The sequence below is a fragment of the Schistocerca cancellata genome, chromosome 2, assembly GCF_023864275.1.
Source record: "Schistocerca cancellata isolate TAMUIC-IGC-003103 chromosome 2, iqSchCanc2.1, whole genome shotgun sequence".
Classification (NCBI taxonomy): Eukaryota; Metazoa; Arthropoda; class Insecta; order Orthoptera; family Acrididae; genus Schistocerca; species Schistocerca cancellata.
Window position 1 is genome coordinate 468,170,323 of NC_064627.1, and position 14,894 is coordinate 468,185,216.

The 14,894-nt window shown below is 40.0% G+C and overlaps 1 long non-coding RNA gene across 1 annotated transcript in view; it reads right to left on the bottom strand.

The window, feature by feature from the left end:
* Positions 1–13,857: 13,857 nt before the first annotated feature.
* LOC126146203 (uncharacterized) overlaps positions 13,858–14,894 on the bottom strand; it is a 91,450-nt gene continuing 90,413 nt past the window's right edge. The window contains exon 3 of the long non-coding RNA XR_007529770.1: positions 13,858–14,413. This is a non-coding gene — a long non-coding RNA (uncharacterized LOC126146203). The remainder of the gene's footprint in view (positions 14,414–14,894) is intronic.

The window sequence follows — 14,894 nt, forward strand, 5'->3', positions numbered from 1 at the left end:
CTGCATTGCCTCGTCCCTTAGTTTATGCATCTGAGCTCAGTAGATTTAAGTTAGCTTAAGATGGGGTAGTGAGTTGTGATGAATTGGAAGAAATGCATTGAGAAGCTTTAAGAAAATAGTAAGGCCAAAAAAGTATTTTGAAAGAGGATATGAACAAAAAAGTAGGGTTTAGAGACAACAAATTTATGTAGGATTTTCTTGGAAATAAATGATGAGGTAAGATAATGGAAAATAAATAATGAGGTAAGAAATATGTGAACATATAAATACAGAAAGCATGCTTGGATAGGATGTTTTGGTGGAAACAAATGTTGAAATAAGACGAAAGATCTATGGAACAAAGTTCTGGGTTGGACTGCAGTACCAAATGTTACACTGAAAACAAACCCTGCCCTTTCCTCTTGTGTTATCCCACTATGTGTTTGCGTACCCTTGGGTATTTGTGTTCTTCCTGTCTTTATGTGTTTATCTGATGAGAGTTACGTTGTAGAATTTTTCTGGTAATATGTTATTTACTTTGTAAAGATGTTTAGACATTATTTATTCTGTTTTTTTAATGCTCAGGTGTGAAGCTGATGTTTCAAAAGTTATTCTGATCTTTTATGTATTTACTTATGTCATAATTCCTGTAACACTGATGTATATGTTTATTTCTATAATTTTGTAAAGCCCCTATAACTACAAATGTTATCTGTATTGTTATGTTCTTTAATGATGTATTTTGTACCTTTGTTATTGTATTCTTATGTTATAAAATTGTAATTGACACCAGTTCATCAAATTAAGTAACGTGTAAGCATTTATTTCACTGCACAAATTTCTGTTGGTCATAGTATATGCACAATATGTGAAAAAAAGAGGACTGTTAGCGTTTGGACGTGTGTTAATAATTCAGCAAGGGACTGATTAACAGCATTGCAGGTTCTAAGGACAATTCCAAAAACTTAGTGAGTGGTTTGTGAGTGGTTTATGGACTTGCTATATTCTCCGCAAGACTCTTCGATGGTGATTGTGCACCTGTACAGTCGCAACAGATATCTGCTGGCCGTCTCTACAAGGACTACAGTGGGTCTGCATCTTTGATGGCCCACCAATACCATTACTTCTACAAGGACTGCAGTGGGTCTGCACCTCTGGTGGCCCACCAATACCATACTCTCTACCAGAACTACAGTGGGTCTGCTCTGTGATGACCTACCTACCAATATTCTTCAACTTCGACTGACTCTTCTGTGGGTTTGCTCTGTTGTGGCCCATTTGCTGTCTGCATGTCAAGAGTCAGCACTGTCTTTCCGTTGGAAGGACAGTACTACTTCTTCAAGACTGCATGGAAATCCACTACTTCCGTGTACATTCTCTTTTACTGCTCAGACTTTGAGGAAAAAAACACTGCAATTTTACTGTGATGAATGATCAGGACTGTCTTTATGGACTGTGAGAAAATTTGAGCTTTTGACCAACATTGTATCAATAAGGGTGTGTATTTGATTTCTTTGTTATTGTAATTGTGAAAAAATTTTAACAAATATGTATTGGCCAGTGCCCAAAACAATTTGTAAAATTTTTTGTGGGGAGCATGGGGGCTATGTAAGTAGGCTGTTTAGGTTTTTATATTGGTAACGTCACGTAGCGCTCTGTATGAAAATCACTGGCTGTGCTAGTTTGCATTGTTGTCTGCCATTGTAGTGTTGGGCAGCTGGATTTAACAGCGTGTAGCGTTGCGCAGTTGGAGGTGAGCCGCCAGCAGTGGTGGATGTGGGGAATGAGATGGCGAAGTTTTGAGAGCGGATGATCTGGACAGAGACAGTAAATTTGTAAGACTGGATATCATGAACTGATATATATATATATATATATATATATATATATATATATATATATATATATATATATATATATATATATAATGGCTTTTGAACACTATTAAGGTAAATACATTGTTTGTTCTCTATCAAAATCTTTCATTTGCTAACTATGCCTATCAGTAGTTAGTGCCTTCAGTTGTTTGAGTCTTTTATTTAGCTGGCAGTAGTGGCGCTCACTGTATTGCAGTAGCTTGAGTAACGAAGATTTTTGTGAGGTAAGTGATTTGTGAACGGTATAGGTTAATGTTAGTCAGAGCCATTCTTTTGTAGGGATTATTGAAAGTCAGATTGCGTTGCGCTAAAAAATATTGTGTGTCAGTGTAGTGTTGATAAGAATAGGTAAAGAGCGAAATGTCTGAGTACGTTCAGTTTTGCTCAGCTGTTTGAAAATCAAATAATGTAAGAGATTTATCAGCACAGTAATACAATAATTTTTCTAAGGGGACGTTTCACAAGGCATTCACAAATGCCTTGTCGTACATGCCTGTTTCACCAAGTGCCGATTAACTCTCGTTTGATACAATGTGGATACGGGACAGCGGCCGGTCAGATACTTACCAAGGAAAATTGCCAAACAGCCGTATGTATTGAGAAGTTATTTTGCTTAGACAACTAGTTTCGAGAACTCATTAATGCCACCTTCAGGCCCTTATACATGCCATGTCTGGACAACCACTATCGATACATCTGACCGTCCACACATGGAGTGTGTAGGGGCCTGAAGGTGGCATTAATGAGATGCCGAAACTGGTTGTCTGAATAAAATATGGCCGAGCGGTTCTAGGCTCTTCAGTCTGGAACCGCGCGACCACTACGGTCGCAGGTTCGAATCCTTCCTCGGGCATGGATGATGTCTTTAGGTTAGTTAGGTTTAAGCAGTTGTAAGTTCTAGGGGACTGATGACGTCAGATGTTAAGTCCCATAGCTCTCAGAGCCAGTTGAATCATTTTTGAATAAAATAACTTCTTAAAACATATGCACTTGAGGACAATATTATGGAAATGGAAGAGGATGTAGATGAAGATGAAATGGAAGATACGATACTGCGTGAAGAGTTTGACAGAGCACTGAAAGACCTGAGTCGAAACAAGGCCCCCGGAGTAGACAACATTCCATTGGAACTACTGACAGCCTTGGGAGAGCCAGTCCTGACAAAACTCTACCATCTGGTGAGCAAGATGTATGAAACAGGCGAAATACCCTCAGACTTCAAAGAGAATATAATAATTCCAATCCCAAAGAAAGCAGGTGTTGACAGATGTGAAAATTACCGAACAATCAGTTTAATAAGCCACAGCTGCAAAATACTAACACGAATTCTTTACAGACGAATGGAAAAACTAGTAGAAGCCGACCTCGGGGAAGGTCAGAAGATGATGGGAGATGAAGAAGCTTGCACAGGATAGAGTAGCATGGAGAGCTGCATCAAACCAGTCTCAGGACTGAAGACCACAACAACAACAACAAAACATACGGCAATTTTCCTTTGTAAAAAGTAGCGATTAGGATGCGATAGCCGACGTATGACCGAAATCGGCTACTATTGATATTGTATTGCATAAATGTGTCTAAAATAAAAAGGAATATAAAATCATTTGCACTTCTCCACAGTTAGAAAGTAATTATTTCCTAGAAAGAGATACTGTTTGCAAACCGTTATAGACGATACAATATCGAATGAAAGTTCCACAAATTAATTCCAAAAACGTATCCAGAAAAGCTTTCAAATTTCTTTATGCGGGTGGAGGGCATCTCAAACCATACTGAAACAAGTGAAGAGTGTTGGAGGTGGTGAACTGGCCCGCTGCAGATATAGATCGCCCTTCGTGTTCTGCAGATGAAAAGTGAAAGCATATTATTGGACCGTAGGTTCCTGTACCATGTGTCAGGGCTCCACCTACACCATGTGAACACTCTAGACACCTGACTGAAAAGTGGCTGCTGGCTAACTGCTCCCGTCACCTGCGACTTATTAAATTTGTTACTCTTCCCACGCACCCAGCAGTGTGAATTAGCAATAATTATCTGTACTGAGCTATGTACGACTATAATTGAAAATGTGGCTCGCTGATGTCGTAGGGTCGTGCCGTATAAGTCTGCTTTTCGCTCAATAGATAAGATAGCTAGCGAATGTGTAGTAAATTGTAATTTTACAGTCTAATATACACAGGAAAGTAATGCCAATTAATTAAAAATAAAAAAATGCATATATTAACAATGGTTAGAAATGATAAAACTGGGAAATATTTGCAAATTAATGTTGGAAGCACCAAGAGTTTAATGTTTCCTAACTCTGTCAGGTACTTCAGATTATAAAGTAACGTTCTTCAGAAATGGCGGTCCTACAAAATATACTGAAACATGGTTACAGCATAATAAATAAATGAACAGCAGTTGATATTGCGTAAAACGTAGCATGAATGGTGGTACAGCCCCAATAATTTAACCGTTCATTGCTAGTTCGAAAGTTACAATTTTAGTAAGCACAAGACTGCATCTCCGATTCCTCAGAAGAGAAGTCTTACAAAACGTTCCTACGACACGAGTAAATTACCAAATCCTAGCCGGCCGCTGTGGCCGAGCGGTTCTAGGTGCTACAGTCTGGAACCGCGCGACCGCTACGGTCGCAGGTTCGAATCCTGCCTCGGGCATGGATGTGTGTGATGTCCTTAGGTTAGCTAGGTTTAAAAATGTAGCGGAGATGCTCGAGGAACTTGAATGGTAAACTTTGGAAAAAAAGGCGACAGGTTGAAGGGACACCCTGTTGGGTAAATTTAGAGAACCGAAGACTGCCTCTCCTGAACATTTTTGTATTTCCTTCTTCCGTCAGCCAGCTGAAGCATTTCTTCCGCTACTTGTAGTTTCTCGGTACTTACCTTTCTTATACGTCACTAACATGTGCCATTGCTCTTTTTTTTTAGAGATATGCGTTTTTCCTCAGCTGAACTACCGATTGTGTTACTAATCACGGAATCTACACCCTCAGATGACGCACGTCATCACTTCTCAGTATCTGAGTATCCCATTTCCTTTCACAGTAGTTCTTCCTGACGAAATCTTAATCTTTAGCATTGTTAAACTGTGATCTTAATTTACGGACTCTTAAAAAACTACATATAAAAATTACAGAATATTTAGAGGAGATAATAAGATACCAGCTGGATTACATCATGCTAAGACAGAGATTACTAAACCAGATGTGGGACTGTACGGTGTAGCCAGAAACAGCTACAGGGTGTTTCAAAAATGACCGGTATATTTGAAACGGCAATACAAACTAAACGAGCAGCGATAGAAATACACCGTTTGTTGCAATGTGCTTGGGAGAACAGTACATTTTCAGGCAGACAAACTTTCGAAATTACAGTAGTTACAATTTTCAACAACAGATGGCGCTGCGGTCTGGGAAACTCTATAGTACGATATTTTCCACATATCCACCATGCGTAGCAATAATATGGCGTAGTCTCTGAATGAAATTACCCGAAACCTTTGACAACGTGTCTGGCGGAATGGCTTCACATGCAGATGAGATGTACTGCTTCAGCTGTTCAATTGTTTCTGGATTCTGGCGGTACACCTGGTCTTTCAAGTGTCCCCACAGAAAGAAGTCACAGGGGTTCATGTCTGGCGAATAGGGAGGCCAATCCACGCCGCCTCCTGTATGTTTCGGATAGCCCAAAGCAATCACACGATCATCTAAATATTCATTCAGGAAATTAAAGACGTCGGCCGTGCGATGTGGCCGGGCACCATCTTGCATAAACCACGAGGTGTTCGCAGTGTCGTCTAAGGCAGTTTGAACCGCCACAAATTCACGAAGAATGTCCAGATAGCGTGATGCAGTAATCGTTTCGGATCTGAAAAATGGGCCAATGATTCCTTTGGAAGAAATGGCGGCCCAGACCAGTACTTTTTGAGGATGCAGGGACGAGGGGACTGCAACATGGGGCTTTTCGGTTCCCCATATGCGCCAGTTCTGTTTATTGACGAAGCCGTCCAGGTAAAAATAAGCTTCGTCAGTAAACCAAATGCTGCCCACATGCATATCGCCGTCATCAATCCTGTGCACTATATCGTTAGCGAATGTCTCTCGTGCAGCAATGGTAGCGGCGCTGAGGGGTTGCCGCGTTTGAATTTTGTATGGATAGAGGTGTAAACTCTGGCGCATGAGACGATACGTGGACGTTGGCGTCATTTGGACTGCAGCTGCAACATGGCGAACGGAAACCCGAGGCCGCTGTTGGATCACCTGCTGCACTAGCTGCGCGTTGCCCTCTGTGGTTGCCGTACGCGGTCGCCCTACCTTTCCAGCACGTTCATCCGTCACGTTCCCAGTCCGTTGAAATTTTTCAAACAGATCCTTTATTGTATCGCTTTTCGGTCCTTTGGTTACATTAAACCTCCGTTGAAAACTTCGTCTTGTTGCAACAACACTGTGTTCTAGGCGGTGGAATTCTAACACCAGAAAAATCCTCTGTTCTAAGGAATAAACCATGTTGTCCACAGCACACTTGCACGTTGTGAACAGCACACGCTTACAGCAGAAAGACGACGTACAGAATGGCGCACCCACAGACTGCGTTGTCTTCTATATCTTTCACATCACTTGCAGCGCCATCTGTTGTTGAAAATTGTAACTACTGTAATTTCGAAAGTTTGTCCGCCTGAAAATGTACTGTTGTCCCAAGCATATTGCAACAAACGGTGTATTTCTATCGCTGCTCGTTTAGTTTTTATTGCCGTTTCAAATATACCGGTCATTTTTGAAACACCCTGTATATAGGATGTTAAAAAACTACGCAACAAAATTTTAGAGTGTTACGAGGAGATAAAAATGTCGCAGGTCCATCGTTTCCCCACTATGGTTCCATGAAGATTTTGACACCAATTTTTCGTAGCCGAGGATCTTCTCAGGAAATTTCAATCACCATCTTGAGCCTCAAAATGCGAAAGTATTTCGATAACGCAGATATACAGAAGGAGTGTAAGCTCTCTATAAAAAAATTCTTTATGTGAGAAAACAGAAAGTGCAGATTTCAAAAACTTCATTCTCATGTAACGTGCACTTTAGATATCGTATTCATTTATTCAGCAAAACTGACTTTTGGTTGGCCCAGTGTTGCGCTTGTGAACATTGTACTGAAATAAAACTTTGAATTTAATGAAATGCAGAATCATAAGTAATGAAAATGAATCTAATTAGCTGCCAAAGGAAAATAACTGTGTCCAGTGAAAACTTTGTAACTAAAACTCAGCGTCGACGTACATTATAAATGTCACGTGATATGAAGAGCAATGCTTGACTAGGAATATTCACAAAATAAATTACTGCTCCACATGAAAGAAAATAATAGTTTGAAATTACCAATATTGTTCACTGGAAATTAGCCTGCTTGCTATCACGATACCTGACAATCCTGACTATACAAGAATGCAAGGTGAGACTTGCCCTCAAATAAAAGTAACTTACTTCTTGCTCATCATGTTGTTTCTGTGTCTGGAGAACTGACGGTCTGTAAAGCAAATACAAATCAGCAGATGCAGCAGCTAAAAAGTAATAATCCACTCCAAATTTTATTTGTTTGACAGAAATCTGTAACATCGTGTTGCGTAAGGCGCAATGTACACACGACAAAATCTTCACTGCTTTACTATGAATCATGGAGGTGGATTTTACTCTAAATATAATCGTTCTTGAGAAATCAAGCTCTAATTTTTGACACAAAGATTGCACAAATTCAGAACACCCTATCAATTACAAAATTCCGTCATTACGAAAATTACTTACATCATAACAAATTGCGAAATATGAGAACCTTACAGGAGAAACGACCATCATAATAAAATAAGGGAAATTAGACCTCGCACAGAAAGGTATAGGTGTTCTTTCCTTTTCCGGCGCGCTGTTCGACAGTGGAATAACACAGAATTAGTGTGAATGTGGTTCGATGAACCCTCTTCCAGGCACTTAAATATGATTTGCAGAATAGCCATGTAGATTTAGATGTAGTGATGTTCAGAGACGATGTTCAAACTGCTGTGTGATGAATATTGTTTTAGAGATGTCGCTGAAAATGCCATCCGCTTACAGCTGGAACCTGCACGCTAATGCCGGCCGTTGAGGCCGAGCGGTTCTAGGCGCTTCAGTTCGGAACCGCGCGACCGCTACGGTCGCAGGTTCGAATCCTGTGATGGATGTGTGTGATGTCCTTATGTTAGTTAGGTTTAAGTAGTTCTAAGTTCTAGGGGACTGATGACCAGAGATGTTAAGTCCCATAGTGCTCAGAGCCATTTGAACCATTTGCACGCTAATGGCTGTCTAACACGCTCAAAACAACCACTAACATGGCTGCAGCTTCAGCAAAGGGGTAACCAGCTCTTCTGGGGTGACTGTGTGTAGTACAATAAACGCTTCATCCTCCCCTGCAGGAAGAAATTCAGAGGTGATCACCAATATTCAGCACACGGTAATATTAACACCATCTCTGAAAATCACTACCGTCAAAAACTTCATGGACCTCTAGCAGGAAAACTGTATAGTTGCGAAATTTTTGTCGCATAAAAAAGTGCTAATTTATATTTCCTATAAACACTCTAAAATGTATATATTGTTGTTTTACATCCTTTATTTCTGCTTCTGTGTAGCCTTACAGTCCGATATCTGATTTCGATATCTCTGCCTCATCGTCATCTGACTTAAACAGATCTACCAACTAAGCTACAAAGGACAAGTAAACACGAGATACGGGCTGATTGTTCGGATTATGAATACTTCTGCGTCCATAAAAGAATGTGAAGACGACCTCAGAGGAGCTAATCATAGTGTTGTACAGAAACTTCGAGAGAGCATTGAAGTCGGAAGTGGAATTTACGAAAATCGACTTTGAACTCAATCTTTGCTTAACACCATCTGTGAGTATTCGTTTGGGTTACATTCCAACAGCTGTATCTGGACACATGTTATATGGAATGTTTTACTTGAGTCAGTCGATATTACCACCTCTAGCTCGCGTCCACATTACAATACAGCACGTGCACCCCGGGTAACACTGGAAGGGGTGTGACGTCACTTGTGACGTCCATTGGGATTCGTTATGTCATATACAAAAAAATTACATATATGTTTTATATATTTTAATTTTTAATTTATCAGCATGATTCTTTCTCTCAGAGATATTGTCTTCTTTTACCACTTTTACTTACGTGCATAAGTAAATATGAAACGGGTTCTTGAAGGGCCTCAGTTATTCATGTAGATTTTGAACGTGATGACTAAAATATAGCTGCCGTTAACTGAATTGAATGTAATTTTGTTAATTTCTATTTATTGATTGCAAAGCAAGGCTTGAGAGAATTTCAATTGTTGCCGTGGAGCGGCCAAGATAAAACTTACTGAACTCATGGAATCTGTATAGTTTAAAAACATGAACTTTAACGTAAATTAATTATCTGTTGCAATTTAAAAAGGTTCTTATAACGAAATCTCTCGCATTTACAGTTACTGTTAACACTGAAAAATAAATTAATACTTCGGCGCGTAATGGCCGACCAGAGGCTGCATAGGAAGATGAGCTTCTTGCAGCGCAAATTACTGAAAAAAATGCTTATTAAAAATACTTAGCCACTGCGAGCATTTGAGGTGACAACTATTACAAAGAGATTCATTTTTTAATAATAATAACAAGTTTATTTAAGCAGAAATACGAATAACTTACATAAAATATGTGTAGCCGCTCAATGGCTGCCTTCCGTATAGCGAAACAAAACAGTGTGTGTACCACAAAATAGTCCTTCGTCCTCAGCCGTACAATCGCGTCTCCTTTGATCCTTTTTTATTTTCATAGACATTAAATAAAGATGCTATCGCTGCATATCAGTTGTTTCAAGAACATTAACTATATCTTTTACACTAATTATATTCATATAATACGTAAACTACGATTTACAACCGCAAAAAATGTCAATATTTATGTGACGTACCGTCACAGGAGCTAGAGCGTCTCGACAGCCAGACCGTTATTGGGCTTCCTGGCTGGAAGTACGCATGTCTAAAAAACTGGAACCTTCAGTCCTTGCTTCGCAACTAAATATAGAAGTAATTGTCGAGTTAGAAGCGACTACTTATCAAAATATCTTTTCAGTATTAATGTATTTTTAATCAAGGAAACCAATTCATCGGACGGAAAAGATTATCGTAAAGGAGGAAGGATATATGGCTGTGAGCTTTTTGGCGCAACTTACTATAACTTTAATGGCGTTGCTACTTACACACCTAATCTCAGCAACTACAGCTGATGAAATTCATACTGCTTCAATAAGGCTTGAAGAGTTCACTATCCAAAACATCTACAAATCACCCAATGTAGAGTGACTACCAGATGTTCTATCAAATTCTGTCCATCCATCAGTCTATGCTGGTGATTTAAATAGCTACCACGAGTAGTGGAACTATGCACGGAACAATGAATGTGGTAATGCACTTGTTGGTTGGGCTGAAAATGAGAACCTTACATACTTTATGAGGCCAAGGATTTGGATACATTTAGATCAGCAGCATGTCACAGTGGCCGTACCTCAGACTGTTCTGTCTCACAGGATCGTAAAATACTGCATCAAGAAAAGTCTTGCCAGGCTTCCCACATAACCGACGCGGATCTGTTATTCCCAATATTAGCTTATCCATCGCACTGGTTAAGTCAGTACCACGACCTAAATACGATTTTAGAAAGGCGAACTGACAGGATTTCCTGGACCACCTGAAAAAATGTGTTTCATTCCAACAGAATCCAGAGATACAGTCGTATTGTTGGGGCTGTTCTTGCATCGGCTAAGAAATATATTTCTCGTGGATATAGGAGAGAATATATTCCAAGGTGGAATGGAAGATGTGAACACCTGTGTGAACAATATAACAGAAGTGGAGACAGTGACACTGCGGATGAACTTCATCATAGTCTTTCACAGGTCCGACAGGAAGGCTTGGTCCTCGCTTCGTAAATTGAGTGATTCCTTTAATAAATGTGATCAGACGCTTGGTATTTCACTCAGCTAATCATATTGCTAACCTAATAGTAAAGACGTCCAGATCGCCCAATGATGGACAGCATACCTCCAGGATCAGAAAGGAGCTAACAAATCTAAAAGCTCACTCTCCAAGCGATGCAAAATTCCCTTCGTCATTCAACCTACAGAAACAGAGGTAGCTTTATCAGAATTTAAAAGCTGCAAGACTTCAGGGTCTGATAATATAAATCCAGAATTATTATTCCATCTTGGGTAAATGCCAAATACTGGTTTAACTGCTTCTTCCCTGTTATTTTGTAGACAGGAACACTTCTGAAGGAAACTAAAAATACAAAAATTGTTGCAAACCTAAAACCTAACAAACCACCAGATCTCCCCCGAAGCTTTCGGCCGATTTTTCAGTTAGGTTTAATTAGGCTTCACAGAAGCTGCAACGATCATGTATTAGCTCTCACAACTTTCACAGAGGCCGATTTCCAGGAGAAACTAAAAACATCTGTGTCCTTTATTGGCTTTACGGCGCCATATGATATCAGCTAGAGGGAAGGGATGACTGCAAATTACAGAAAATAATTAAATGCCGAAAAACAGCATGTCTTATTAATAACATCATAAGCAATCGATATTTCCTGGTTTGCTTGGGTGGAAAAAGAAGCCCAATAAGGAGATTAAATAATGGCCTTCCACAGGGCTCAGTTATCGCACCTCTCTTATTTAGGCTTTACATTTCGGAACTTCGAAAAACATATCCATTGAAGACGATATCGCTCTGGCTTGTTTATCAAATTAGCTTGGTCAGTCGGAGAGAACACTAACATAGAACTTAGTGGCCCTCAACTCATATATCAAAAAATGGAGACTGTAGCCTAGTACCAGTAAGAGCGAGGTTTGTGCGTTTCGCCTCAACAACAAACAAGCTAATACTGAGCTCAAGGTGCATTTTGATGGCCATATTCTCCATCACAACAAATACCCCACGTATCGTGGCATCACACTTGACCACAGTACCCCTTTTAAAAAACGTCAGGAAAACACATTAACCAGGATAAAAACTCGCAGCAACTCAGTCAGTGGCTTTGTGGCACAGCCAGTGGGGACTTTGGTCCTGCAATGGTTTTTTCGGTCGCAGAGTATTGTGCTTCAGCGTGGTGTAATAGTTGGTATACCAGCCTCACCACTGCGCAGCTCAGCAACAGGACGCACGTGATTACTGGTACAATCAGACCAACTCCTGTCTACTAGCTTCCCCTGCTAAGCAATATATAACCACCACAGGCTCGTAGAACTGAGACGTTGCTTAGGATCACAATGTAAAAGAGAATAAGGAACTACCCTTTCATCTCGTCTACCTGTCTTACGAACAAAAAGGCTTCGTTCAAGACACCCGCCACCTCTGTACGCTGACCAGCTAGCTAACACCAAAGTAAGAGATCTCTGGAACAAGAAGTGTCAACACATCGGAGTTTACCAAGAGCAGAAGTGGTTCGAGAAATATAACTATGGGTGTCGAACTTGACAGAAAAATGTGGGTGAAATTAAACAGAATCCGAACTGGGTGTGGTTGGTGTTCTGACTCTCTCTGTAACTGGAGTACTGTGGAATCGCCGAGTTGTGACGGTTGAGCATTGATACAATCTATCAAACACATAACAGAGAAATGCGTCCTATGATGCTTTAAGAGCGCATGGTATGATAGTGTCACAGCAGTGTAATGGATTAGATACCTAAATGCTAACATTTAGTCGTTTTATTTTTGTTTCATGCAGTTACGTTTATTATATATTATAAGTATGCAGGAATGTGTGGGACATACGAATGATGATGATGACCGCCTCCTAATTTTTTAGCCTATTATTCCTCCTGAAACACATCATACACAGTAAACACCTTCTATGGCCGGTTTCTTGTTTATCATAAATTCTTATCACTGTGTCATGTTACCTTTTAATGCACAGATTAAGCTCATGTCTTAAATTGTTACGAATACGTCGAAGACTCCTTCACTAACGGTAATCTATATTTTATAGGCTACTGGGTGAGATGAGACAAATAAAAGAATTAGTGACGTAGTAAAACGCTACCACAGCGGGCTGTTACATGGGGGTATTATCTTACACGATCTTCCTCGGTCACCGTGCTAGGTGAGGCGCCGTTATCGTTGAGCAGAATGCGACGTGCGGAAAACCAGAATGTCTTCTCATGCTCTAGCCCAGCCAAATATAGGCAGTTCTAAACGATTTCCGCATGCCTGATGCAAGAGGCTTAAGTCTTATTTGCGCTGTGACAATGTGTTGCGAAATTCCTTTTGAGAAATCAGTTACGAAATTAGTTTTGCGAGTGTAAGGCGGCAGACCATTGCAACCGTTGTCAACGAAAGTAAAATCTTCCGGGTGATTAGCCCGCGTCGTTTCCCGTGTCTTCCACAAACATGACGTTTCGGTCCTTCTGGTGGGATCATCTACAGGTGTCTGGCTAAACACTGATATGAAGCACAAGACGGAAATGATGTGGCTTGCTCACCTAGCAGACATTACATAGCTTCGTAAACTGTTGTTTTCACAATTAAATCAGCAATCATTTCAGTTTCGGCAGTCTGTAAATGCCGAAACGCCATTATTGTCTCTGAAATGAAGGTTTTAGTACGTAAGTTTGATATAGTGGAATTGGCCCTTTCTGCTTGAAAACGGTATTAGGTAAAAGAAATAAAAAATGTGCAAATCCGCTACTGCAAGGAGAAGAGACACGGGCTGGGGTGCTGGGAAGCTTTGTCGAAATAAATTATTGTGTTTATTATCTGTTTAGCCATCGAAGAATGATGCAGAACAATGCAAGATTTAACTCAAGATTTAATAATAAAAGAAGATACTATTACGTGGTAACATCATTGACAGAAACGAACTTATAGATCGTATTTTTTTTCCTTTCTGATAAGACGCAACTCAAAATGTAAAATTGGAAAATTTCTTCCAATTGTTTGCTATGCCATGTATGTCCGATTCGCAGAATACAGGATAAGGGAAACATATCACCTTAACGGGTTTATACTTATTGTACGTTTTACTAAAATACAACAACGATAGAAATAGACATACAGATTTAACACAAATCGTTTACAGTTCTTACAAAACAATGTTATAATAAACCGATAACCAACGTAAACGCATCTGAATGCCTGCCATCTATAAACCTATTTGGAGCGATAGTGTTTGTAGCCAATAGCTTCTTTTCTCCGACTTTCAGACTTGAAACTTTCTCATTTCGCTGATATGGTTTTCTGTACATCCGCCATTGCCTCCGTATTGTAGTCTCAGAGTAGATCCCGAATATTGTGCAGCTGTGCTCATAGGATGGTTTAATATTGTCCTCAGGGCGTCTATTGCATTCTTCAAATGCAACAATTCCTTATCCCTCGCAGACTGCTTAGAATTTCAACTTGAGCGTGTTGTGGCGGACTGCGGTAATGTTGTATCCTCCGATCCTTGCGAGTTTGTTTCTTGAGAACTATGAATGTCTTCGCCATCCTGAAAGGAAGAGAATACGGTTGTTACACATTAAACCGAAGCATAATTGATGTGAGTTCAATATGATTAATATGGACCACAGATTACGGATAAGTAATCCACTTTTTATCATGTGTACATCACCTTAAAAGAAGAGAATAATGAAGAACGGAAGTGAGTCTAACTTTCCATGCTTCGGTGCAGAAGATGCGAACGGCATTATATTAAAACGTTTACCATGAAGTGCTTCAGAGTTACACACCTACAACGAAACGTTCAGCATTGTCCTGTCTGTTGCACCACACGATTACTACTGTTACCCATATGTTGACACGGATGAAGCTGAAAGAGTTTTTAATTCTTGAAGTTTTGCAAGTATAATTCTAAAATCGAGTGTAGGGTCCGAAATTCACGCCCTGTCAGAGGACGTTGTTTTACTTAGCTAAGTTTCATTTCCTTTAAGGCCGTATTGGGTGACATTTTTCTTAGAGCACAATCCGTA